This window comes from Bufo gargarizans, chromosome 4 (assembly GCF_014858855.1).
Source record: "Bufo gargarizans isolate SCDJY-AF-19 chromosome 4, ASM1485885v1, whole genome shotgun sequence".
Classification (NCBI taxonomy): Eukaryota; Metazoa; Chordata; class Amphibia; order Anura; family Bufonidae; genus Bufo; species Bufo gargarizans.
Genome location: NC_058083.1, coordinates 185,316,732 through 185,329,236, shown reverse-complemented (window position 1 = coordinate 185,329,236; position 12,505 = coordinate 185,316,732). Strand labels below are relative to the sequence as shown.

The 12,505-nt window shown below is 47.0% G+C and overlaps 1 protein-coding gene across 1 annotated transcript in view; it reads right to left on the bottom strand.

Moving 5' to 3' along the window:
• LOC122933780 overlaps positions 1-12,505 on the bottom strand; it is a 43,241-nt gene that overhangs the window by 18,660 nt on the left and 12,076 nt on the right. The window lies entirely within an intron of this gene.

The following is a 12,505-nucleotide window of genomic DNA, read 5'->3' as shown; positions in this document are numbered from 1 at the left end:
CCCCTAAAAAGCCAGGGCAGTATAAATACCCCACATGTGACCCCACTTTGGAAAGAAGACACCCCAAGGTATTCAATGAGGGGCCTGGCGAGTTCCTAGAATTTTTTTTTTTTTTGAATAAGTTAGCGGATATTGATTTTTTTTGTTTTTTTTCTCACAAAGTCTCACTTTCCGCTAACTTAGGACAAAAATTTCAATCTTTCATGGACTCAATATGCCCCTCACGGAATACCTTGGGGTGTCTTCTTTCCGAAATGGGGTCACATGTGGGGTATTTATACTGCCCTGGCTTTTTAGGGGCCCTAAAGCGTGAGAAGTCTGGAATATAAATGTCTAAAAATGTTTACGCATTTGGATTCCGTGAGGGGTATGGTGAGTCCATGTGAGATTTTATTTTTTGACACAAGTTAGTGGAATATGAGACTTTGTAAGAAAAAACAAAAACAAACAAAAAATGTCCGCTAACTTGTGCCAAAAAAAATGGCTGAATGGAGCCTTACCAGGGGGGGAGTGATCAATGACAGGGGGGTGATCACCCATATAGACTCCCTGATCACCCCCCTGTCATTGATCACCCCCCCTGTAAGGCTCCATTCAGACGTCCGCATGATTTTTACGGATCCATGGATCCATGGATCGGATCCACAGAACGCATGCGGACGTCTGAATGGAGCCTTACAGGGGGGTTATCAATGACAGGGGGTGATCAGGGTAATCAGGGTGATCACCCCCCTGTCACTGATCACCCCCCCTGTAAGGCTCCATTCAGACGTCCGCATGATTTTTACGGATCCATGGATACATGGATCGGATCCACAGAACGCATGCGGACGTCTGAATGGAGCCTTACAGGGGGGTTATCAATGACAGGGGGTGATCAGGGTAATCAGGGTGATCACCCCCCTGTCACTGATCACCCCCCCTGTAAGGCTCCATTCAGACGTCCGCATGATTTTTACGGATCCATGGATACATGGATCGGATCCACAGAACGCATGCGGACGTCTGAATGGAGCCTTACAGGGGGGTTATCAATGACAGGGGGTGATCAGGGTAATCAGGGTGATCACCCCCCTGTCACTGATCACCCCCCCCCCCTGTAAGGCTCCATTCAGACATCCGCATGATTTTTTACGGATCCATGGATACATGGATCGGATCCACAGAACGCATGCGGACGTCTGAATGGAGCCTTACAGGGGGGTTATCAATGACAGGGGGTGATCAGGGTAATCAGGGTGATCACCCCCCTGTCACTGATCACCCCCCCTGTAAGGCTCCATTCAGACGTCCGCATGATTTTTACGGATCCATGGATACATGGATCGGATCCACAGAACGCATGCGGACGTCTGAATGGAGCCTTACAGGGGGGTTATCAATGACAGGGGGTGATCAGGGTAATCAGGGTGATCACCCCCCTGTCACTGATCACCCCCCCTGTAAGGCTCCATTCAGACATCCGCATGATTTTTTACGGATCCATGGATACATGGATCGGATCCACAGAACGCATGCGGACGTCTGAATGGAGCCTTACAGGGGGGTTATCAATGACAGGGGGTGATCAGGGTAATCAGGGTGATCACCCCCCTGTCACTGATCACCCCCCCTGTAAGGCTCCATTCAGACATCCGCATGATTTTTTACGGATCCATGGATACATGGATCGATCCACAGAACGCATGCGGACGTCTGAATGGAGCCTTACAGGGGGGTTATCAATGACAGGGGGTGATCAGGGTAATCAGGGTGATCACCCCCCTGTCACTGATCACCCCCCCTGTAAGGCTCCATTCAGACATCCGCATGATTTTTTACGGATCCATGGATACATGGATCGGATCCACAGAACGCATGCGGACGTCTGAATGGAGCCTTACAGGGGGGTTATCAATGACAGGGGGTGATCAGGGTAATCAGGGTGATCACCCCCCTGTCACTGATCACCCCCCCTGTAAGGCTCCATTCAGACATCCGCATGATTTTTTACGGATCCATGGATACATGGATCGGATCCACAGAACGCATGCGGACGTCTGAATGGAGCCTTACAGGGGGGTTATCAATGACAGGGGGTGATCAGGGTAATCAGGGTGATCACCCCCCTGTCACTGATCACCCCCCCTGTAAGGCTCCATTCAGACATCCGCATGATTTTTTACGGATCCATGGATACATGGATCGGATCCACAGAACGCGTGCGGACGTCTGAATGGAGCCTTACAGGGGGGTTATCAATGACAGGGGGTGATCAGGGTAATCAGGGTGATCACCCCCCTGTCACTGATCACCCCCCCTGTAAGGCTCCATTCAGACGTCCGCATGATTTTTACGGATCCATGGATACATGGATCGGATCCGTAAAAATCATGCGGACGTCTGAATGGAGCCTGACAGGGGGGTTATCAATGACAGGCGGGTGATCAGGGTAATCACCCCCCTGTCACTGATCACCCCCCCCTGTAAGGCTCCATTCAGACATCCGCATGATTTTTACGGATCCATGGATACATGGATCGGATCCGTAAAAATCATGCGGACGTCTGAATGGAGCCTGACAGGGCGGTGATCAATACCAGGGGGTGATCAGGGAGTGTATATGGGTGATCACCCGCCTGTCATTGATCACCCCCCTGTAAGGCTCCATTCAGACGTCCGCATGATTTTTACGGATCCATGGATACATGGATCGGATCCGTAAAAATCATGCGGACGTCTGAATGGAGCCTGACAGGGCGGTGATCAATGACAGGGGGTGATCAGGGAGTGTATATGGGTGATCACCCGCCTGTCATTGATCACCCCCCTGTAAGGCTCCATTCAGACGTCCGCATGATTTTTACGGATCCATGGATACATGGATCGGATCCGTAAAAATCATGCGGACGTCTGAACGGAGCCTGACAGGGGGGTGATCAATGACAGGGCGGTGATCAATGACAGGGGGGTGATCAGGGAGTTTATATGGGGTGATCAGGGGTTTATAAGGGGTTAATAAGTGACGGGGGGGGGTGTAGTGTAGTGTAGTGTGGTGTTTGGTGGGACTGTACTGACCTACCTGAGTCCTCTGGTGGTCGATCCTAACAAAAGGGACCACCAGAGAACCAGGTAGGAGGTATATTAGACGCTGTTATGAAAACAGCGTCTAATATACCTGTTAGGGGTTAAAAAATTCGGATCTCCAGCCTGCCAGCGAACGATCGCCGCTGGCAGGCTGGAGATCCACTCGCTTACCTTCTGTTCCTGTGAGCGCGCGCGCCTGTGCGCGCGCGTTCACAGGAAATCTCGCGTCTCGCGAGAAGACGCGTATATGCGTCCAGGAGGAGTAAAGCAACCACCTCCCGGACGCATATACGCGTACGGCGGTCGGGAGGTGGTTAAGCAGATTGTGATTGTCTATTGTTGTGACTTAGATGAAGATCAGATCACATTTTATGACCAATTTGTGCAGAAATCCATATCATTCCAAAGGGTTCACATACTTTTTCTTGCAACTGTAAATCACCGGGTCCAGCTGGCAACCTCCCCTGTATCCTAAGAGAATTATGTAATGTAATAGACAGACCCTTATTTCTGATATTTAAGGACTCTATAAGGACAGGGTCTGTTCCACAGGATTGGCGCTTAGAAAATGTTGCGCCAGTATTCAAAAAGGGGCCAGAAACAGAGCCCAGAAACTATAGGCCAATAAGTCTAACATCTGTTGTGGGTAAACCATTTGAAGGTTTTTTAAGAGATGCTATCCTTGAGCATCTCAATAAAAATAAATGTATAACTCTGTTTCAGCACGGGTTTATGAGCAATCGGTCCTGTCAAACTAATCGAATCAGTTTCTATGAGGAAGTAAGTTCTAGACTGGACTGGGGTGAGTTATTGGATGATATATATCTTGACTTCTCCAAAGCATTTGATACAGTACCACATAAAAAGTTAGTACATAAAAGAAAATGTTTGGACTGGAGGAAGCTGTATGTATGTGGGTAAATAGCTGGCTTAGTCAAAGAAAACAGAGGGTGGTTATTAACGGTACACACTCAGATTGGGTCACTATCACTAGTGGAGTACCACAGTGGTCAGTATTGGGCCCTATTCTCTTCAATATATTTATTAATAATCTTGACGAAGGGTTGGCAGTAAAATATAAATTTTTGTAGGCGATGCTTAAACTGATTAAAGTAATTACCACAAAAGAAGACAGTATACTGCTACAGATGGATCTGGATAGATTGGAGGCATGGGCAAAGTAGTGGCAAATGAGTTTTAACACTAATGTATGGTTATAAATAAGTAAGTAATAGTGGGGCACTCTCTGTAGTATTGAGAACAGTAGGATTTATTAATAAATATAAATATAAAATTGATCGATATCCTAAATCTATATTAGTTGATTAATTTAGCAGCAATAGTGATTAACAAGGACAATAATGCATGGTATATTAAAACCAGTAGTGCAGGCGTGGCTAACTGCCGACATGATCGCACGCACTTGAAAGCGGCTCCGTTCCCTGTATTGAATCCTGTCTAATCCTGCCAAGCTGCCTACCTCAAATTTCGAGTGGCAAGTGCAGAAGAGGAGGAAGAAACCCAGGCAACAGAATATGGGTCCCAGCAAGGCGCAGTCGGCGGCAGACAAGCTGAAGGAGTATGCCCGCCAGGAAAATCAACATGGCGCCGCGGCTCCCGCCACTCCTCGTGCAGCGGTGACGCGCGGGCAGGCTGCGCTGCAGACAGAGCCTGAGGACACTGGGGAGCCCGAGATAACACTGAAGGTGCTGTCGGAGCAACTCCTAACGGCGATTTCCTCCTGCTAATCCTCCCTTACTTGCAAGATAGAGGAGGTGCGGGTGAATCTGGGCCTGCTGCGACAAGACGTCCATCAACTTAGGGAGAGAGTGAAGCAGACGGAAGATTGGGTGTCAGCACTGGAGGACTACACCAGACCGCTGGATTCGAGACTAAGGGAGGTCGAGAGCGCTGTTGGGCTGTGGAGGCAGAAGCGCGACGACTTGGAGAATCGCGCCCGGCGCAACAATGTGAGGATCCTGGGCCTACCTGAAAAAGCGGAGGGGCGAGATCCTGCCAGCTTCTTGGAGGTATGGTTCAAGGCCCAGTTCCCTGATGCCGCATTCTCTGCAGCCTATGCGGTAGAGAGAGCCCACCGGGTCCCTGCCAGACCACTTCCACCGGGCGCCCCTCCCAGGCCTCTGCTCGCCCGTTTATTGAACTGGAGAGACCGGGACTTAATCCTCAGTCAGGCGAGACACAAAGGTGCGCAGAAGCATGATAATGCTAATGTGTCACTATTTCCGGATTTCTCTGCGGATTTGCAGAAAAAGAGGGCCACCTTCGTCTCGGTTAAGAGGCGCCTTAGGGAACTGAACTTGCAATACTCCATGGCTTACCCAGCGCGCCTTCGTGTGATTGATGGGGATAGACCGGTGTTCTTCACCGACCCGAAAGAAGCTGAGGACTGGATCTCCAGGCGCCCTAAGCCTAATTGATGCGCCTTTAGTTCGGGACTTCCAGTGTTCTTGTTGGAATCGGCGACATAAAGTGCCTTGCCATCATGGTTTAATCCAGGTTATGGTGAATGCTTTTACCCCATTCACACGGAAGTTGGTTTTGTATTCTGTGCTCAGCATCGGACCACTGTGACCCTCATGCCGGTTTGTGTCTATGGTATATAGCTAGGGTGGTCCGAGTGCCCCTATTTTTCTCATTGCCATAACCTGCTTCTGCAGCTGTATTATTGTAATGTACAGGGAACGTCCGGCAACCAGTACGGGCTTAACACTCCTCTTCCCGTACCGGTCCCCGAATGTACTGCCACAGGACTAGCATTATGATACATGCACAGGATGTATATTCAGAAATGTTGGTTCCTCAACTGTTTTGTTATGTGTTTATTATGTTATTGAAGGCATGGTCAACTCAGGAATCTGAAAGGATCTGGGAGCGAGAGGCAAACCCTTATGATGCGATGGGAGCTCCTCCTTTTTCTAGCAGAATCCTGAATTATGTAGGGGGACACCCCATGTCTACGTTATGGGGTCCTTGGTGGTGATGTCCTGGAATGTGAGAGGTTTAGGGGCTCCGAATAAGAGAATTGCGGTGTTCTCGCATATTAGACGGTATAGCCCTCACATTCTAGGACTTCAAGAAACTCATCTGTCAGCTGATACTGGACATAGAATTGTGAAGCAATGGTCATTACAAGCATACAGTACTTCACACTCTAGAGGAGTAGCCATTCTGGTCCGTAAGGGCCTCCTTGGGAACCGCAGCATTCTGTTGTAGATCCAGAGGGCCAATACTTGATGGTATATGGATTCATTAGTCATGTTCCTTATGTTCTTATTAATGTGTATAACCCCCCTCCAGCTAGAATCTCGCTACTTCAAACTGTACTGGGTTTCGCGGCACAGTTTCCCTCTGCCCGGATGCTTTGTATGGGGGACTTCAATATGGTTATGCAGGAGGAGCTGGACAGGTACAGGCCGCTTGGGCTAGGGAGGGCGGAGACCCCTTCGACTACCTCTTTGTCCCGAACGGCTGCTGAATTGGGGTGGCTGGACTTGTGGAGACTTAGGAATCCGCAGCTAAGGGGGTATTCCTGTTTCACCCCTGCTAGAGGCGCGCTCTCGAGAATCGACTACATTTTGGGTAACGCCATGATATTCACAGACTTAACTGATGTTACCTATGAATCGCAGGGACCTTCGGACCATGCTGCGATTGTGGCGCGGCTGAATATCCCTGGGGCCGCCTCTAGGGGGGGGGGGAAATGAGAATCCATCCTTTTTGGCTCACTCTCCTGACCCAGAACGATAGAATCCCTGACCAGCTGCGGGTTTTTCTGGAAATGCAGGGGGATGAAACGGAGTGTTTATTATTATGGGATACCCTAAAAGCCTATCTGAGGGGATGTTTAAAGTCCTCAATATCTTATGTAAAGAAAGATACAGCCAGACAGGAACTGGATTTGCATACTAAATGTAAGGAGGCTGAGACTGCTTTTTGCGCTGACCCCACAGAAGTGAATAGAATGGAATGGATGGTTAGGGGCAGGTCCTACATGCTGCACCTTAGAGAAAAAAGTGAGCGCAGGATATTTTTTATGAGGCAGCAGTCGTTTGAATCTGGAGATAGGGCGGGTAGACTGTTGGCGCATATTGCTAGGAATAATCAGATGTCCCCCACGGTGTTGCGCATACTGAACCCAGGTGGACAGCTGGTGGAATCTGTTGATGACATTTTAAATAGCTTCAAGCGGTTCTACCAGTCATTGTATAGCTCCGCAGTGCGTTACACGGAAGGCGAGCTGAGCGACTATGTGGCTGAGGTGTCTCATCCTAGACTCGCCGCAGAGGATAGAACTTTGCTAGATGCGAACATAGCCTTAGAGGAAATACAGCTTGCCATCCATGATCTACCTGCTGGGAAGGCGCCGGGCCCGGATGGGATCCCTATAGAGGTCTATTCTAAATATAGCGAGATTTTAGGCCCTCAACTCCTTGAAATGTACTCAGCTTCGTTTCAGCGACATCAACTGCCCGAAACGTTATACGACGCTACTGTGGTGGTGATATTGAAGCCTGACAAGGACCCTACGGAGTGTGGTTCTTATCGGCCAATCTCGTTGCTAAATCTAGATTATAAGATTCTGACTAGGTTACTCGCCTCCCGCTTGAACAAAGTGATTACATCTATAGTGCACTCAGATCAGGCTGGATTCATTCCAGGTAGGACTACCTCTGATAACATCAGGAGAGCGCAGGTCATAGCACAGATAGGGGTGGCGGAAGGGAGAAGGTGGGCCATGGCGTCTCTTGACACGGCTAAGGCCTTTGACTCTGATGAATGGCCTTTCCTCCTACGGATCTTGCGGGAATTTGGATTCGGCCCAAAGTTCATTCGGTGGGTTGAAATCCTGTACCAGAGACCCAAAGCTAACATACTAGTCAATGGCACTCAATTGGATTCATTCACCCTCCATAGGGGAACTAGACAGGGGTGCCCCCTATCCCCACTGTTGTTTGCTGTGGTGATAGAGCATTTGGCCTTACGTATCAGACAGGACGAGTCATTTAGGGGAATCTCCAGGGGATCTAGGGAAGAAAAGATAGGTCTGTATGCCGACGATCTCCTCCTGTTTATGGATGAGCCTGAGAGAACTCTACCGAGTGCAATTGCTGTCATAGAGAAGTTCGGTGTGTACTCGGGCTTGCACATAAACTGGACGAAATCGGTCATTATGCCTTGTTGGGCACATGATTGGCCGGAGAGTTTTTATAATCTGCCAGTGGTGGACCACTTTAAGTATCTCGGCATTGTAATTACAAAGGACCCTCATGCGTCGGTGGTAAGAAATATAGACCCTATAGAACATCTGTTTGTAGATAAGTTTAAGACGTGGACGTCTTTGCCGCTTTCAGTGATGGGGAGGTTAAATTTAGTTAAAATGATACTGCTCCCTAAGGGCTTATATCTCCTGTCACATGCATGCGCTCCGGTCCCAAAGGCCTTATTTGATAGACTCCATTCTTTAATTACTACTTTTGTATGGGGCAAGGCCAGGAGGAAACTCTCTCTGAGAGTGCTGCAGAGGTCCAGACTTCAGGGGGGAGCGGCTCTGCCGGATTTCTTCTTGTACTACTTAGCTGGCCATTGCGTCTTGGGTGAGGCAGGGGGAGCTGCCCGGGCCAGAGTATTGGCTGAGAGAGTACCTTGGTATTTCTACCTTGTGGCCGGTGTTGGAGTCCCCGAGTCTAGTCCCTGGGAGACTACTTCCTGCCCATAGGCTAGCTAACCAAGTGTGGAAGGCTGCCAAATTTAACGCATTTACAGATCTACCTGATGCAGCCCCTCTCTGGGACAATCCTATGTTCCCACACTTGGCTAACCTTGAGGGCTCGACGATTTGGAAAGGATTTGGGATCATATCATTGGAAGAGCTGTATGCTGGGGGTGTGCTTAGATCCCTGCAACAACTGCAGGAGAAGTTTGAGATTCCTCACACTCTCTTCTATAGATACCTTCAGCTGCGACATGCTCTGGAGGCGCAGTTTAGGGGGATGGGCCGCAGCATTTCCAGGTATCCTCTGATAGGAGTGTTGAGGTCCCAGGGTCCTAAAGGAGTTATTTCTGTCTTATACACACAGCTGCTTGGAGATAGAATGCGACTTTAACCGCTGGAGGTGGAAGCAAAATGGAAATCTACTATCCCGACACTTGATGCTGAAGAGTGGGAGGAGGCCTTGCTGGTTCCCACCAAGGTTTCTCCGTCGGTAAATAATAGATTGACTCAGCTGTTTATCCTCCATAGAAGTTATCTGTCCCCTCTTAGGTTGTACAAAATGGGGAGATTATCTAGCAGCCGATGCCACAGGTGTCAGGAGGAAGGAGCTGACTTTTGGCATTTGATATGGAGCTGTAGCTATGTGCGGACCTTCTGGGAGAGTATTGTAGGGATTTTGTCGACGTTGGTGCCCGCTCCGATAACACTTTGCCCCAAAATATGTATACTGGGTATTCTAGATGAGGAACTGTGGACACATCATCATAGAGTATTTTTAGGAGAGACTCTGTTTTTGGCCAGAAAGGCGATAGCTCTGAGATGGATGGCGGATAGGCCCCCTACAGCTAGTCAGTGGAAAGGCTTGGTAAACCAGGCTATGTCTATGGAAAAAGTAGTCTATATTCATAGGAAGTGCCCAAAGAAATTTGATAAAGTATGGGGGGAGTGGTGCTCTTCGACTCATTCACTACATCGCTCTCATTTGCATTCAGTGTCAGAGGAACCTTGGGGATGATACACACCGCTTGCTGACTCTTACCTAGGTACTGCAAGTTTAATTGATGCGTTGTAATGCGCTGGTTTGCCTGATGCTCTTTCACATAATGTCACTGTCTCTTTTGCTGTCTTTTATGATATGTATCTGAATATTTGCTTGTGAAGTCTGGGACTCCCCTGCGTGGGCTGTCACTACTTCTTGCTGTCTTGACTCATGCCTAATGTTAAACTTCAATAAAACGAGTTTAAAAAAAAAAAACAGTAGTGCATATTACAAAGGATGACTCTTTCAATAGTCCATTAATAGCCTTCAATAGTTCCCATATGGGATATCTTCAACATTTAAATGTATGGTTATGCACATGGGAAGGAATAATGCAAGTCACCCGTACATACTAAATGGTAAAACACTGGGAGAAACTGACATGGAAAAAGACTTAAAGGAATTTTAGTGGATGGTAAACGTAACTGTAGAAACCAGTGTCAGACAGCTGCTGCAAAGGCCAATCAGATTATGGGTGGCATCAAAAGGGGCAAGAATGCATGTGATGAGAATATAATCCTGCCACTTTACATATAACTAGTCAGATCGCACATAGAGTATTGGGTACAATTCTGGGATCCTGTGCACAAGAAAGACATACTGTAGCAGAGCTGGAGAGGGTACAGAGGAGGGCAATTAAAGTAATAACTGGAATGGGTGGACTACAGTACCCAAAAAGATTATCAAAATGAGGGTTATTTCGTTTCGAAAAAAAGACGACTGAGAAGGCGATCTAATAACTAGTTATTATGTATAAATAACTCTGTATAAATATATCAGGGGTCAGTACAGACATCTCTCCCATCATCTATTTATCCCCAGGACTGTGACATCCTCTGCGTCTGGAGGAAAGAAGGTTTGTACACTAACATAGAAGAGGATTCTTTACGGTAAGAGCAGTGAGACTATGGAACTCTCTGCCTGAGGAGGTGGTGATGGTGAGTACACTAAAGGAATTCAAGAGGCGCCTGGATGTATTTTTGGAGTGTAATAATATTACAGGTTATAGTTACTAGAAATGGGTTGTTGATTCAGGAAGTTATTCTGATTGCCTGATTGGAGTCGAGATTTTTTTCCCCTGAAATGAAGTTTTTTTTGCCCTCCTTGTGATCACATTTGCAGGCTGAACTGAATGTACAGATGTCTTTTTTGAGCCTTATAAACTACGTTACTATGTTACTAAGAGAAAAGAGATATAGCGCCTCATATGAAAACACATTGGTACAATGAAAAGAAAATGTAGGAGAAGGCATCCTACTCCCTGAGGATGTTGTGTTAGACTCAAACCCTCTAGAAACAGTGTATAATTGGTAGAGTTGTGAAACCTTAGACTGCAGCCCAGGATCAGGACCAGCAAGATGCCAGCGAAAACTGGGGAAGGTAAATAACTGAAACTTTACTATGTCTTTACCTGCATATTTACCAACATAATAAAGTTTCAGTTCACAGAAAAACATTCAGAATTATCTTCTTGAACTACTAATTGACAGTGCCACACGAGTATAGCCCTTTTTTTTTTTTTTTTACTTACCTTAAGCCACCATTCAGTAGCTGTAAGCTGAATGATAATTTGGCCAATAGCTATCTCCTGTCTCCCCAATGCACACACGTATTCATTTAGCCCGAGCATTTATGTGTTGCCAATTGTGAGAGAGGAGAAAGTCACTGCCAGAAGTGTCTGACGGAGGCTTTCTCCTCTCTCACCTTTGAGAGCTCATCTCCAGAAAGAACAACAGGATCAAGTGGAAAAATTCAGTCTGCACACTCATTCTCTTCCCTGATCTCATCTGTCAGAGGAGACTCCCTGCATACATTAGATTGTCAGCCAAACTTGCAGTTCTTGGTGGGTTCGCCAATACATTCATGTGTATGTGGGCCTTTATTCCTTACAGACTCTTTGTTCTGTCTCCAGCAGTGGGAGATTAATTTCAGTATTATTACAGATCACATCTGCTGTATTCTGTAGTTATTAGTTAGGTAATACGACCATCTAGCGGTGGTAAAAATGAACTGCGCTTTGTTTTCTTCTTAATAAAGTTTATCGTATTGTGGGGAGTGCAATGCATTCTGGGAAGGAGAAGCCCAGTCTACATACAGACTACAGGACATCAGCAGAGCTGTTCCATGCAGCTCTCCTTAAACTCCACCAATTTTGTGCAAGTATATCTGGTTAGTGAGATCTACCTTGTCTCAGGGATATTATGTTATGCAGTGATGTTTAGTTAGCTGTAGTATTACTCTAGAAGCATGTTGTAGCTGTTAGATGTTAGCTATGCAATCCTATGTACAGGCAGCCATTTTGGGACATCAGAGTTACTGTAATGTTGTAGTACATGCTGTTCTATGCTTCCTGCTGTACATGCTATCTTGTGTGCTTTATACTTATACAAGCTATTTGTATTCTTATAGTTTTACCACAGCAATACTCCTGTTTTGCCAATAAACAAGTTAGACTACAGAAAACAGTCCTCATATTTGGAAGACAGGAATGGTTTATACTGAATGTCAGACTGCTCACTTTGTGAACGTGTATGAAGACAGAACACTCTTTATACCTAATGTATTACTCTGGGTAATAGACTCTGTAAATAAATATTACGGACTATTTGACCATCTAATGTGTATAGGGGCCTCCTGACTCTCCTTTGATGTCAGAAATCACGGGA